The 15,233-nt window shown below is 34.3% G+C and overlaps 1 protein-coding gene across 4 annotated transcripts in view; it reads right to left on the reverse strand.

Moving 5' to 3' along the window:
* Nucleotides 1-15,233, reverse strand: part of PCDH9 (protocadherin 9) — a 941,384-nt gene that overhangs the window by 200,542 nt on the left and 725,609 nt on the right. The window lies entirely within an intron of this gene.

The raw sequence follows: 15,233 nt of genomic DNA on the forward strand, positions 1-15,233 counted from the left end.
TGATATAGGATGAGTATCTATTGTCATGTGACTGCAGGCATATCTATAAGATGCTTCTTTATCTTCCTTTCTGAAAGTTAAGGCCATTACTCTCAAGAAGAAAGCTTTTGAATCACAGGGAAATAAATGATCATTAGAGAGAACACCAGATCTCACCTCTCCTTTTCTGGAAATCCAGTAGAGTATTAGACACCATTTTGCTCTCTCAGCTCTTGCTTAGAATAGAAATACATTGGTCTGTCTATCACCCCTGGGCTGAGGGCCCGGTTGCCACCATGTATTAACTACTGACTTGCATATCTGTCAAAAGCACATTAGCTTTCTCTTTTCCATGCATCCTTTTTTTTTTAACAAAATTCATTGAAAAGTGTGCTGGTCAGATAACAGCCACTGAATTCTTCATTTTCGTGTTGCTCACAAGTAATCATAAATGAGAGAGTGGACATGTACTTTGAAATACAGATACCAAACAAGTACAAATTACATGAAGAACTTTATAGTCAATTGATCAACATTTCACAAGCACTGTGACCTTCATTAAGCAGGGAATCTTGGCACCCAGTGATATTCACAAAAAGTCCACCCTAAATACCATTATTCAGGGTCATCCATCATGTTAGTCGAATGGATTATCATCTTATTCATTCACACTTACATAGTACAGCAAGAATGAATAATACATGCAGTGATATCCAATCTATTTTTTGAAAATATATGTAGGTTTGCAATGAAGAAACTGGAAGCTACATTTTTAAGAAAATTTTGGAGAGGTAATGCAGGGAACTGTTATTTGGAGCCGGACAGACTTTGGTTCAAATCCCAGTCCCTTTACTTATTAATCCTATAAACTTCTTTCATAGGTAAATTGTTAAATTGAGAGAGGATGTTGTGAGGATTCAATGAAATAATGAACATAATGGGTCTGAATTCTGCTTGTCACATAATAAGTTATAAAGGTAACTGTTAGAAAAAAAAATGTCATATAATATCAGGTAAAAAATAAGTATAGGTATGTTATAGTAAACAAAAAGAAACTAGTAGATTCACATATTGTTATGTATATACTGTGATTGATCTCCAAGTTTTCTTTGGCTAGACTAGATTTTAGGCAGAATTCTTCTTGACTATAGACCTCTGAATTCCCCTTTCTTAGAGCATTTACACTAGGAAACTTGAAACTGTAATATTTTTCTTTGCCCCATGAAATACTTATAAATCTCCCAGCCACTTGCCAGTTTCACCACCTAAGAAATGTCTTGCTCAATGACCTTGGACCCATCTCTTTGAAATGTTAACACTGAAGAGGCTAGGCCCTCAAGCCTAATTTCTTAGATGGATGGCCATTAGCAAACATAGATGGCCTAATCAAAGAAAAAAACAATTGCAAGCTCAGGAATAACTAAATGAGCTTGATAATCCCCAAAATCAGCCTATCCTTACAGTCCTCTTTTATTTCTCCATTAGTTCATCTCAATGGTTAAAAATCCTCTCATTTTCTATTTTAGTGCTTCAGTCTCTCTCCTCCATTGCCATAATCTTGAATAAACTCTTCTTTGACGTTTTGATTTTGGCCAGTGCAGTTTTTGCTTTTATAATTCACACAGAGTCCAGTGACATGTTCCTGGAACTCAAATTTTACATAAAGATTTGGAAAAAAAATGTAATTTGACTGAACACTTAAAATATTTTTCTATGAAAACAAACATAAATATATTATGGGGTAGAATTCAACTTTCATATGTACTTACCAGGAAAGAAGTTTCAAGGGTATTTCCACATAAAGACTGATAAATTTGATATGAATTTGTAGGACAACAACCCCCGTCCATGTTTTTGATGTTCATTCTATATCCTGAGCAAATTTCAGCAGAAAATTTTGAAAAGCTCTGTCTCAAGGTACCTAGCAGGTTTATAAGTGGTACAATCAGAATCCAAAAGTTGCATTGAATTATGAATTATCAATATACATCATTATTTATGTATCTTTAATAAAAGCATTTTTGTTTAATCAAACTATTGAGTGTTTTGCATTTTAATGTGTCTCATTTCTAAAATAAGTGCATTGCCTGCTGCTCAGGGATTTAATAATTTTTGGTTTTGGTCTCTATTTATAAAGAAGCAAAGTCTTGAATTGTATATTTTGATTGGAAAAACATATTTTTACCACCTTTACACTACATCAAATAGAGTAGCTGTTTGAATTTTTAAGAGGATAAAATAGCTGCAAAAACTAGATTCTTTAGGTGACCCCTAAAATTTCTCATTGAAATGCTGTTACTTTTTTGTTAGGTATAAACAACTAGGCAAAATTTGAAAACCAAGAAATTTGTTGTGGCAATGCTTTTTTGCTCATTAAATAAAACCACTCTTTCCATAACATGCAGGATAAGTGATGTCAATGAGGCCTGAAATTGTGATGAGCTCTAAATGCTCCAGTGCTCCTCAGAATTAATATTCTGAAAGATTCTGATATTAAATTTATAGTATTAAAATTCCTGAACTATTTATGAAACTCACAATCACAATAAATTTGAGTATTGCTATGAATAAATATGAAAATGTTTACATCAGTTTTGCATTGTAGCAGTTTTACATTATATGTATGTATATATATATATATAAATATAGTAGAGCATCCTATTTAATTTCATAAATCCTAATAAACTTAAATTGGGATTTTTCTTCCTCCATTTACTACCTGCATGCCCTAGGACATATTGTTTAACCTCCTTTAGTATTATTGGCCTCATCTCTAAAATGTAGACAAGAAGATCACACATACTTCATTACATGAATTAAATGAGATAACTAATGCAAACGGCTTGCACTGTGCTGGCTATGCTGTAAGTGCTCAGTAAATGATGACAATGGTGGAGGTGAATGTATAGATTGGTCAGGTTATTAAAACCAATTGGTTTTGCCTAGGTTTAATAATTTTAAAAATTGAAAGAAATGCAGAGGCAGGTTTACCATAAAGTTAAACAAAGTTAACTTTGGGGGATTTTCACTGGTACAGTTTTCTTCCTAATTAATCTTTATTTCCTTAAGTAATGTCTGTATTCCTAACTTTATATTCTTTATTTAAAGAGGGTCCCACAACATTTATAACAATCCGGCCCTGATTCATGACTTTCTAATTTTCTAATGAGTTTACAGACAAACATATTAAAATTAATTTATTCAACAAAAAGTGTATATGGATACGTTAAGAATTATATGCACACAATTATAATAGAAAAGAACAATTAATTACCTATAAATGGATTGTACTAATTATATATAAAGACTTGCACTTTATATAACATACAAGGCTTTTAAACAACTTTATTTAAAACTCCCTTTGACTGAGAAATTGTAATATACAAAATATTAAATGAGAATAGGCTCTGGGAGTAATTAGGAAGGATTTCAAAGGACAGGAATGAACATGTTTCACACTCTCTGGAGTCCTGGGTGGACCTCCATAATACCCACAGATGCTGTGTATCAAGGCTTGTCTGTCCCTGTCATTTTTTTAGGCTTGCTGGTGTGATTTGGAGAAGTTTTAAAGAGAGAAAGGACAAACACCTGCATGCAGGCACATGTGCGCGCGTGCACACACACAAGCATGTAATTTTCAGATTTACCAAAAAATATATATTATTTCATATTGGATATGGTTTATTTGCTGAGAAATTACCTGAAATTTATGCTGTAGCTCTACTAACTGTAGCAAAAAGAAGTATTCTTGTATATACTATAAAAACAGACAAACCTGTTTTCTATTTGCCTATAAAACAACAAATGTTCTGTGTCACCTAGAATATTTTATATGCCAGGGTGAATGACATCCCCCTTTTCTTGTCTTTCGCCATTATTTTCATCAACAGCAAATGAAAACTTTTACAAATCATCTGCATAATTTATGTAATCTTCTTTAAAAATAGGTATCTCTTTTTTAAAAAGCTACATGTTGTATTAGGTCTGAACTTTTTAAATGCTTTCCTTTACATTTCTTTCAAACCATCTGTCCATAAATATTACACCTTTTACATAATTTCTTCCATTCGCTAGCAATGTTCTTCTGCCCTTGCTCTCCTCTGAAGACAAAAGAAGAGTAAAACTACAGGCCCATCAATCAAAAACAACACAGTCAGCACCAAGTCCAATAATGAAAACCATGATTTCATAAATCATCTTGCACAGGTTAGGGTCATCCTTAAAGAAAAAAAAATCTTATCAAGTGTAGCTGAATATTCTCATGGTCTTTCATTCTTCAGTCTTTAATGAAAACAATAGGATGGCTGGCAGAATACAAATGTGTAACCTTTCCTAACCTTAAAAAAAAAAAAAAAATGCCCTGACTATGTCCTTGAAATAACTTGAAGTCGAGGTATTTTTCCCTCAAAAAGTCCAGCCATTTTTTTCTTTAACAGTTTGGCAATGAGTTAACTTCTTCATTTTTTTTTCTCTTACTCTCTTTTCATATATATGTGTTTAATTAAATCAGGTGGAGATTCAATTTAGGAACTATTTTTCCAAAAAGCTATTTCCTGGCAGTGATGCACTAACTGCAGAAGGAGGTTTGACATGGCATTTTTGTTTTAGCTGAATCAACAATTCTTGGGTAAATTCTGTGCTGTGACCCTGAGCCCACATCCTCATATTAGAGAATAAAATAAACTGGTAATCACAAGGTGGATTCGAACAGAAAGGAGATTTATCTCTTTAAAAATATGGACTCTATATATTTGCAAACTTGGTTAAATAGGTCTGAGTCAAATAAAGTTTGATTAGGTATACACAGTGCCGTATACTTAATCAAAGTTCTCAAATTGATTTTGCTAAGACATTGCTGCCTGGCATATCCCACATCCCTAATGTGATTCAATAAAATCTATTTTTTGGACTTGAATTAGCCACACTTATTGGGACATTCACCTTGTGCAAAGCCCTAGACCTGGTTTGAATAATATAAAATTCATTTATGAGTGGGATACAGACACGATCCTGAATGCAGGGGCACGTCCTCATGTGTAGACAGAGAATGGCAGTGTGCCTAAAGAACAAATCGTTTGAGTTTAAAAATTAATGAATGGGAAAATGAAGTAGATACAGAAAGAAGAGAGACATGCAAAATGGATTGCTGAGTGTAGGTAGGAGATGCCTCAGGCAACAATTTACATCACATTTTTTTTTACATATATTATACAGAGTTCAGAAATCCAATGCAGAAAGAATTTATTCTTCAGGTGTGCTTTTGTGGCTGACATGAGAAAACCAGTTGCTTTCACAAGCTTCCATTGTCTTATTTGGTAAGCATTCTGGAAACCTCTATTCAGAAGAGGTTGCTATTTACAGGCATTTTGAATTCTTACCAATTTTCTGCCTGCTACATAATGTAAAAGCAATGAATGGCTACACTGCATCGTTCACACTTCCAACTATATGTGATTATCTGGTCCACTGGGCTACTGTAGTGTATTTCTGAAATGAATTGCAGATAAACCCGTAATAGTCTATTTCATACAGAGACATTTGTCTCAGTTTAAATTAAGGGCCTAAATATCTACTTATTTCCATTCTGGTTTATAAGTACAGTGTTTTCATCATCATAGAAACAATATTAGCTTCCTGATTACACCTGGAATTCTGCAAGTATTATGAGACAGCTACCAACCTCATTTCTAATCGTTTAGTATCCCACTCTAAAATAAATAGCATAATCACTGAATAAAGGACAGAAGATTCAGAAAGGATTTGTGGGAACTTTCCCTCTAGATACTGCATTATGTCTAGTTTTGTATATATAATGTATTTGTGTGTTACCAAGGTACACCTAATAACTTTGCCTCACACAAACACATTTTATTAGAATAAAAAATCAAAATCTGATTGAGGTTTGAACAAATTCGAGTTTATTATTATCCAACCCATTAGAGAGAATTACTACTATGTTTAGTAACTGTATTTGAATAATTCAGCTGAATTCTTTGTCATTAAAATAATCTTCAGATAATCTTATTTTAAAATAAAATATCAAGATAATCTTTTAAACAGAAGAATAAATACATGATATCTAGATAAATTTAAAGTAAAGTAATTATATATTTTGGGGGGAATACATACATATGCAGAAAAATTGTAAAACCATACATATATGAATATAATATGCCTGGGAAAGAAAAAGGAGAAGGAATATTGTATCTATAATGTTTTACTCCTTTCATAAAAAAATGAAGCAACCAGGAGTTCCTGCTGTGGTGCTTCAGGTTAAGAATCCAGCATTTTCTCTGCAGTGTCTCAGGTTACCGTGGAGGCGCAGGTTAAATCCCTGGCATGAACTAGAGGTTTAAAGGATTCGGGGTTGCTGCAATCATGTTGTAGGTCACAGCTGTAGCTTGGATTCAGTCCCTGGCCCAGGAACTTCCATATGTCACTGATGTGTCATAAAGGAAAAAAAAAAAAAAATGAAGAAACTAGAAAGAAAGTAGAATGTTATTATCTGGTTACATCCAAGAGTGCATAGGCATTTCATTTTTGTCTATATAGGGAAACAGTGAAAATATTATTTAACAAAAACATAAATGAATCATAAAATTGAAAGAAATTAGGCATCCTGGAGTTCCTGTTGTGGCGCAGAGGAAACAAATCCAACTAGGAACCTTGAGGTTGTGTGTTCAATCCCTGGACTTGCTCGGTGGATTAAGGATCCAGCTTTGCAGTGAGCTGCAGTGTAGTTTGCAGATGAGATTCTGATCTGGCGTTGCTGTGGCTGTGGTATAGGCCAATGGCTGGTAGCTGCAATTAGACCCCTAGCCTTGGAACCTCCAAATGCCATGAGTGTGGCCCTTAAAAGAAAAAAAAAACAAAAAACAAAAAACAAAAAACAAAAACAAACAAAAAAAAAACAATGAAAGAGCAGAAAAAGAATTAGGGAATCAATCCCTTTTACCATTACATCCAAAAGAATAAAATACCTAGGAGTAAACATACCTAAAGAGACAAAAGACCTGTACTCTGAAAATTATAAGCCACTGATGAAAGAAATCAAAGATGACACAAAAAGATGGAAAGATATACCATGCTCGTGGTTTGGAAGAGTTAACATTATCAAAATGTCTATATTACCTAAGGCAATCTACCAATTCAATGCAATCCCTGTCAAATTACCAAGGACATGTTTCACTGAACTCAACCTAAATATTTTAAAGTTTGTTTGGAAGCACAAAAGACCCAGAATAGCCAAAGACATCCTGGAAAAGAAAAATGGAGCTAGAGGAATCAGGCTCCGGGACTTCAGACTACACTACAGAGCAACAATCATCAAAACCACATGGTACTGGCACAAAGACAGAAATATAGGTAAGTGGAACAGGATAGAAAGCCCAGAATTAAACCCACACACCTACAGCTAACTCATCTATGACAAAGGAGGCAAGAATATACAATGGAGAAAGGACAGCTTGTTCAATAGGTGATGCTGGGAAAACTGGACAGCCACATGTAAAAGAATGAAAAAAGAACACTCCCTAACACCATACACAAAAATAAACTCAAAATGGATTAAAGACCTAGATATAAGACCAGACACTATCAAACTCCTAGAGGAAAACACAGGCCAAACACTCTCTGACATAAACGACAGCAACATCTTCTCAGATCCACCTATCAGAGTATTGACAACAAAAACAAAAATAAACAAATGGGACCTAATCAAACTTCAAAGTTTCTACAGAGCCAAGGAAACCCTAAACAACACAAAAAGACAACCCACAGAATGGGAGAAAATCTTTACAAGTGAATTGACTGACAAGGGATTAATCTCCAAAATTTATAAACATTTTCTGCAGCTCCATACCAAAACAAACAAACCACCTCCTCAAAAAATGGGCAGAAGATCTAAACAGACACCTCTCCAAAGAAGACATACAGATGGCCGAGAAACACATGAAAGGATGTTCAACATCACTCATTATTAGAGAGATGCAAATCAAAACCACTCTGAGGTACCACCTTACACCAGCCAGAATGGCCATCATCAAAAAGTCTACAAACAATAAGTGCTGGAGAAGGTGTGGAGAAAAAGGAACCCTATTACACTGTTGGTGGGATTGTAAATTGGTGCAACCACTGTGGAAAGCAGTATGGAGATGCCTCAGAAAACTAAACATAGAACTACCATTTGATCCAACAATCCCACTCCTGGGCATCTACCCAGAGAAAACCATGACTCGCAAAGACACATGTACTCCGATGTTCATTGCAGCACTATTTACAATAGCCAAGACATGGAAACAACCTAAATGTCCATTGACAGAGGAGTGGATTAAGAAGTGGTACATATACACAATGGAATATTACTCAGCCATTAAAAAGAACGAAATACCAGCATTCTTTGCAATGTGGATGAACCTAGAAACTATCATACTAAGTGAAGTCAGCCATACAATGAGACACCAACATAAAATGCTTTCACTGAGATGTGGAATCTGAAAAAAGGACAGACGGAACTTCTTTGCAGAACAGATGCTAACTCACAGACACTGAAAAACTTATGGTCTTCGGAGGAGACAGTTTGGGAGGTGGGGGATGTGTTTGGGCTGTGGGATGGAAATCCTATGAAATTGGATTGTTATGATCATTATACAACTACGGAAGTGATAAATTCATTTGCGTAATAAAAAATAAATAAAAATTAAAAAATTAAGACTCAGAAGTATTTTATATAAATTTTGCACAAAAGCAAATATGTTGTCAAATCTTCAGTTCTTAATAAAACAAATTTAGAATTTTTTCTGTAATGATTTAAAAAATTTGTTAACAATAAAAGTTTATCTGAGAGTACAAAATCAGGAAAGAAAAGATATGCCCTTTCTGTGTGTTTAGGTATGAATTTATACAATGAAACCTATAGAAAGTGTCTTATTTATTTAGCTTTAATAACAGTTACACTTTTGAGGAATCTAAATTATATTGTTTTGCTTTTATTCAGAAATGGATATTTCTATATTTTCAAGTTCACAATGGAAAATTTTTCTCCCATGTCCACAGATCGTAGCCTTATTGAAAATAAAATGACTTTTTTCAGAATTTCTTCTGAATATCATTTGAAATACTTAAATTTTAAAAGAAAATATTGGTCCATATTTTTTGTTAACACTCATCAAGGTGAAAATAATTGAATGTATTTTTATTTTCCTCATGCAATTCAATAACTAAAAGATGCATTAACTTTACAAAGCTAGAGTCTATAGAACACATAATGATATCTAATTGATACACTTGGTATAAATATTAAGACAAAGATATATATTCAGTAAGTAGTTCAATTTGGTTTAATAGTTACTAGTTCTTCAAACAAAGCTAATTGATGCCAACTCCAGTAATAATAATCCTAAAAGAAAGATTTACCTCTCTTTTTTTTTGTTTTTGTTTTTGTTTTGTTTTGTTTTGTTATTCTATGGTTTCTGTAAAGTTAAGAAAGCCAAAATGGCATTCTAAGCCTTGATACTTGTAGTCTAATATTTATTAATTAAACTTAAACATTTTAACATGTGTTTCAAACTAGATAAGTTCTGGGGGGGAAAAAAGACATGTTTTGAAAGTAGAGTAGGAAGACATTACAACATAGGTTATCATTTTTCCATATTTTTTTTGTGAGCAATTCAGTATTTTAATTAATCAACCCAGTTATTTTTCAGAGACTATCCAATGCCTTGTCTTTAGCCATTTGGCCACACACCTAAGGTGACAAGCTGCCACCCTCCTAAAACTATCCATTCTCAACACACACACACACACACACACACACACACACACATGCTCACTATGTGTGTATGTACTTGTCTTTTACCTATTGAGGACATATTCAAATTTATCCCTCTCAACAAAGTCTTTAGCAATGCTCTCCTTATTCAAGGATCTCTCCTCCCTTTCTTTCTTAATTCATCTTTACTCAGTTTCCCATGGTTTAGAATTAAGTTAATACTATTTTCTAGAACAGTTTGCAAGCTACTGCCAGCAAACCACTTCCAGTCATGTCCATTTACTTCATATTGTCTATAGCTTCAGGACTGCGTAGCTTCCAAAAAAACCTTATGTGGTCAGCAAAACTTAAAACACTTATAATCTAGGTCTTTACAGGAAAAGTTGTCTAATTCTTGTCAAACTGTGTACAATACAGAATGGGACATAGAAAATATAATTTAACTGAATTTCCAATATCCTTTAAGTTTATTTTTTTTTTTACTACTAGAAAGTTTGAGGTGAAAAATAATTTTTTAAAACTTAAATTTTGAAAATGACCTCAAAGAACTTCACCACGCTCAGGGGACATATTGGACACTTTATGTCTAATTGATTTATTAACCACTGTAGAGCAAGAAATCCAATTATAATATAAACTATATTTCATCTAAGCTTGATCTCTTTATCTGGTAAGATCATCAGAGTGCTACATATCTGGACTGCAGAACTGTGGGATTAAACACTGTTTTGAAGACCTTTGACAACAATTATGCTTTTAGCTTTTCCAAAGAAACGCACATTCTTAGAAGTCTCTGTAATTAAAACAACAACAAAAAAAATAGGCATAAAGAATAATATCCACTATGTTCCTCAAAGCCCTTCTTAAAAACTCATGTGGAATTCCTCCCAGCATTCAAAACTAAAGAAAAGTATGTGTTTCCTAATAAACTGCTATGTCTCTCATTATTAGACAATGACAGTCATCCAATCCATTGACCTTCCATTTTAAAATCAGCCTCCAAGAAACCCAGAGCTAAAATTTAAGCTCCATTTTAGTAGCTAATCTTATATTTCCCTTCCTGGCATTCACTCTACACATTTAATTCATAACCCTTGCTTTGTGTCTTTTAATTATGTTACATTTTTAAAAAAATTTCTGTACAATAAAATCATTTGGAAATACATACTACAAAAAATGATGAATGAATACATACATAAATAAATGAATGAATGAATGAATCAATATGTTCCACATCATGGCATCCATTATTCCCAACAAGACAAATTAGCATGTTCTCTCTAGTCCCATTTGCCTATATCATCCATGCAAGTCACAGTAGGGCAATACTTAAAGAGTTTCAGTAGTGAAATTTAAAAACAATAGCTGATTCTTGACCATGAATTAGGAACCTCCTCTCCCAAATAAATACTATATTTACATATTAATGCAATCTAATATGATCTAATTTACCTAAATTATTATCTGCTCCAATAATAAATATCAATTAAATATTATGGAAATTCACATTAATAAGTGCAAAGCAGGCTTTAAGCAAGGATTAGAAGGGTACACTTTGAGGGATTTAAATTTATGTTAATCTACTTATCATATGGGGTGAGAAGATAGTCATCTCAAAGCAGATATTAGTCTGTGAGAAAATACCTGAGGGTTGTAAGTTATACAAGTTTAATGGGGATATGAATTTACTTTGAATGTATGCAAGTTTGTCAGAAAGAGCCATAAAATTTTTGACTTGCCATAGTCTAAATCCTTGGTCCAGGGAGTTTCCATTGTGGCACAGCAGAAACAAATCTGTATACATAAGGAAGCAGGTTCAATCCCTGGCCTTGCTCAGTGGGTTGGCATTGCTATGGTGTAGGCTGCAGACGTGCTTCGGATCCTGCTTTACTGTGACTGTGGTATAGGCTTGCAACGATAGCTCCAAATCAGCCCCTAGCCTAGGAACTTCCATGTGCCATGAGTGCAGCCCTAAGAAAAAGCAAAAAATAAATAAATAAATAATGAAATAAAATAAATAAAAATAAAAAATAAAATAAAATACTCGGTCTGCAGTGCTGTTGTTACAATGGGCCAGGGAGGGACAAGGGAATTCAGGGAGAGCTTAATCAATTTTTAGAAGGAATTTAGAAACTTTTAATGTGTGGGGGACCAAAACCCTAATTCATGACTTGAAACAAGGGCAAACTGCTTTATTGGAAAACAGTGGTCCTCACAGAGGTCCAAGGAGACATGCGGGGCAACAAGAGCTCTGAGGTAAACAGCTGTAAATAAATTCAATCTTGTCTGGTGAACTGGACGCAACATGTAATTTTCTCAGGTTCATGGGGAATGGCCTGTTCAGTGTGTAATTTGTGTTTGAGGCTGGGAGCCTCTAAGAACCCAGGCACTTGGCAGTAACATTGTGATCTGGGATAAAAGCTGACTGCACATATGAGCTCTGTGAGGGCTGGATTATTTTTGCTATCTGTGCTTTGGTATCCTAATTTGAAAAAAAAAAAAAATGCTGACAATAGTGCATTTCTCTTTGGGTTCTGTAAGGATAAAATAGTATATGTATATCCTTAAGAAACCTCAGTTATTTTCTAAGTCCTAAATGAGAGATTGCTTATTATTATAGCTATTCAGTATGTCTGTCTATATTTATAAAGATGGATATACCATGAATTGGTATATCCATGTACATAACTGGCAATAGAAAAATGGGCAAAAGTTCTGTGATGATCAAACTGACCATCAACAGAGAAGGAATTAGAGGCCCACTTTTTATAGTCTCAGACTTGTTTCTAATTAGCAATATGTCCATGGGTAAACCACTTAGAGCTTCTGAGTTTCAATTTCCATATCTGAAAAATTAAAAATGAGTTAGACTAGAGAATCCCTAGGGTCCTTTTGGTCCTAAGACTTTATTAATTCATGAATCCTCTTAATGCATGGGCATCATATTTTGAGTCCTTTGCTAGGCATCATGAGAGGAACAGACAAAACTTACGCCTGTTCCCTCCCCTACAAGAGGTTATGATCCTGCTATGACTAAAGAGCCTTTTAATCCACATTTGTACAACACAATAACATTCTCAATTATATAAGCTTTGTTAAGTATATTTCTGATGTTGCAGACCAAAGAAGCTTTAGGCCATAGGAAAATCTTGTGCCAAACCAGCATTTCCACATTCTCAGCTTCGCTTTTTGAATGATCAGTGGCAGTCCTTTTAAAAAAGAATCTATACTTCCACATTTTACTGACAGGGGATTACAGTAAATAAAACTTTTTTGACTGACACATATTTCCTATTACTCAGATTGTCCTTTGCTGCCAAACCAGCAATCTAAATAGGTTCACGATCAAAAAGTGAGGAGGCCTTGTCCTCTGCTGACTATTAGCGATGACGAGAGGGAGCATGGTGCCTCCAAATTGTCATCATGCTGCAAGGGTGTTTGTGCCTTTAGCCTTCCTTATGTCCTTTCCTTATCCTCAAAGTTATTATTTATTTTAGCAACTTTTTCCTCTAGCTTCTTAAACTGATAAGTACTATGTAGAAAACTGTTAGCAACAGACTTCCCTGAATTTGTATTACATGTATATATAATGATTTTTTCTCTCTCTCATTTAATTTGGAATTTATAATTGCTCTGGCATTCCTTAGGTCTTCTTTCCTGTTAGCAGAAGAAATAAGTAACCTTAACATGAACTAAATGCATTTAACTTTTTCACCACACTGTGTGGGAGATAACACTGGGTCAGAAATTGCCACTTTCCTTGCAATAGTCCTGCAGATCACCTTGTAGGTCCAAAGCCACATAAAAACCTGTGATGCAAAGCAGTCTCTCTGGGACCAGTCAAGCTTATTTTAATGCTTGTTGCTTTTAGAATTGATCTGTCAGGTGTCTGGTTATTTAGCTGATCTTTTCCAATGGCAGAATCTTCAAATCGTGTGCATTTGAAGGATAACTTCTTAAGTCAGGACTTTTCCTCTTTAGGGATAATAGAAGCCACAACAGAAGCCTGTGAACCATAAATGGGGTATTTTCCTCACAGTAATTGAACATTATGATGTTTTATACTTAGGTATCCTATGTCTTAATTCGTACCCAGTTTTAAAAGGGCCTGTTTCCATGACATCAGGAAACCCTTGTCTTCTAGGACAGGGGAAAATGAAATGCTTCATGATTAATAACACTATCTAAATACTGGCACAAGCTGGTGAGTTCTTGCAAAGGAGGCGTGTTTGACTGCATTCTGCCCAACACAACAGCTCATTAAGCAATATTTTCCCCATTAATGTTTAGTATTAAACACTGAATGAAAGACTAAATATCATAGGAAAAAAACAAATTGAAAACAGCACAGTAGGGTTTAGGGGAAGCAGCCAACAGCCTCCCCTTCATTTGGAAGACAGCTTGCATACCTATTCCAAAGATTAATGAGCAATCAGTTCTAAATTAAACCAAGACCTGCATTTAAAGTTTTTTCTTTCCCTCTGTTAAAAGCATGGCTATGAGTTACACTAACTGAAATAAAATACAGTATTAGCCTTTCCATGTGTTGTGTAATGTGGTTAGAAACATGAAAGATTGTTTCTGAAACATTTCCTTCACATTTTTTCATCATTTATTTTCCTGCGCAATTTGAAAGGAAATGGGCCATGCTGAGGTCGGTAGTTTCTGCCACATGGTGTAGAATCTTGCTCTCTGTCAGTCACTCAAAAAACAGTCACCTCTTTGAAGATGGAATAATAAAACTGCTTTTACTAACATCACAGATTCTATCATAGGTAGCTAACACAGAATTTCAATTTCATAAAAACCGTCAAAAGGAACTACCTTTCAGTAGAAGCATTGATATTGTTATCATGAGTGAAAATACTGCAGAGCCCATGATATTGCTGCGGCCTCAAAATACTGATGATACCAGTGGTGTATGTTATGGGGAAATATTTGCAAATACAGAGAGGCATGGTTTAACCCATAATGTGACCATATTCTCTAGATGCATAATTGATTCAAGAGTTCATTGGTGGGACCTGATTTAGGAAAAACTGACATAGGAAACAATCATGGACTCATTATTTAGGACTCTAAATTCAGGTTTCTAGCCTTAGGACATCTGTGAAAGAACATGCATAGATTGTGCATGTACACATTTTTAACACAGTATTTTGTGTGTGCTTGTATATACATTTTTTCTGGGATAGAGTCTGTAGTTTTGCACTATCTTCTGAAAGAGAAATTGGATATCAAATTTTTAAGAATTATTGCCTAAGACAGTGTTTCCATACTTTGACTGAACTTTAAAAATTACCTGAGAATGTTTAAAAAAATACCAAAATCAGAAACCTTTCCAAAGCTGATTTGAGTCAGAAGAGATAGGATCAAGGGTGCAATTTTTTTAAACACCTGAAATCCTAAGATAATGCATGGCCAGTAGCCAGCATAAGGACACTGACAATATATGTTATTGACACATGCTATAAACTCAAGTGGC

The sequence above is a fragment of the Sus scrofa genome, chromosome 11, assembly GCF_054392235.1.
Source record: "Sus scrofa isolate SSC_HxYL_T2T_F1_AM1 chromosome 11, Sscrofa_HxYL_maternal_Yorkshire_Landrace_v2.0, whole genome shotgun sequence".
Classification (NCBI taxonomy): domain Eukaryota; kingdom Metazoa; phylum Chordata; class Mammalia; order Artiodactyla; family Suidae; genus Sus; species Sus scrofa.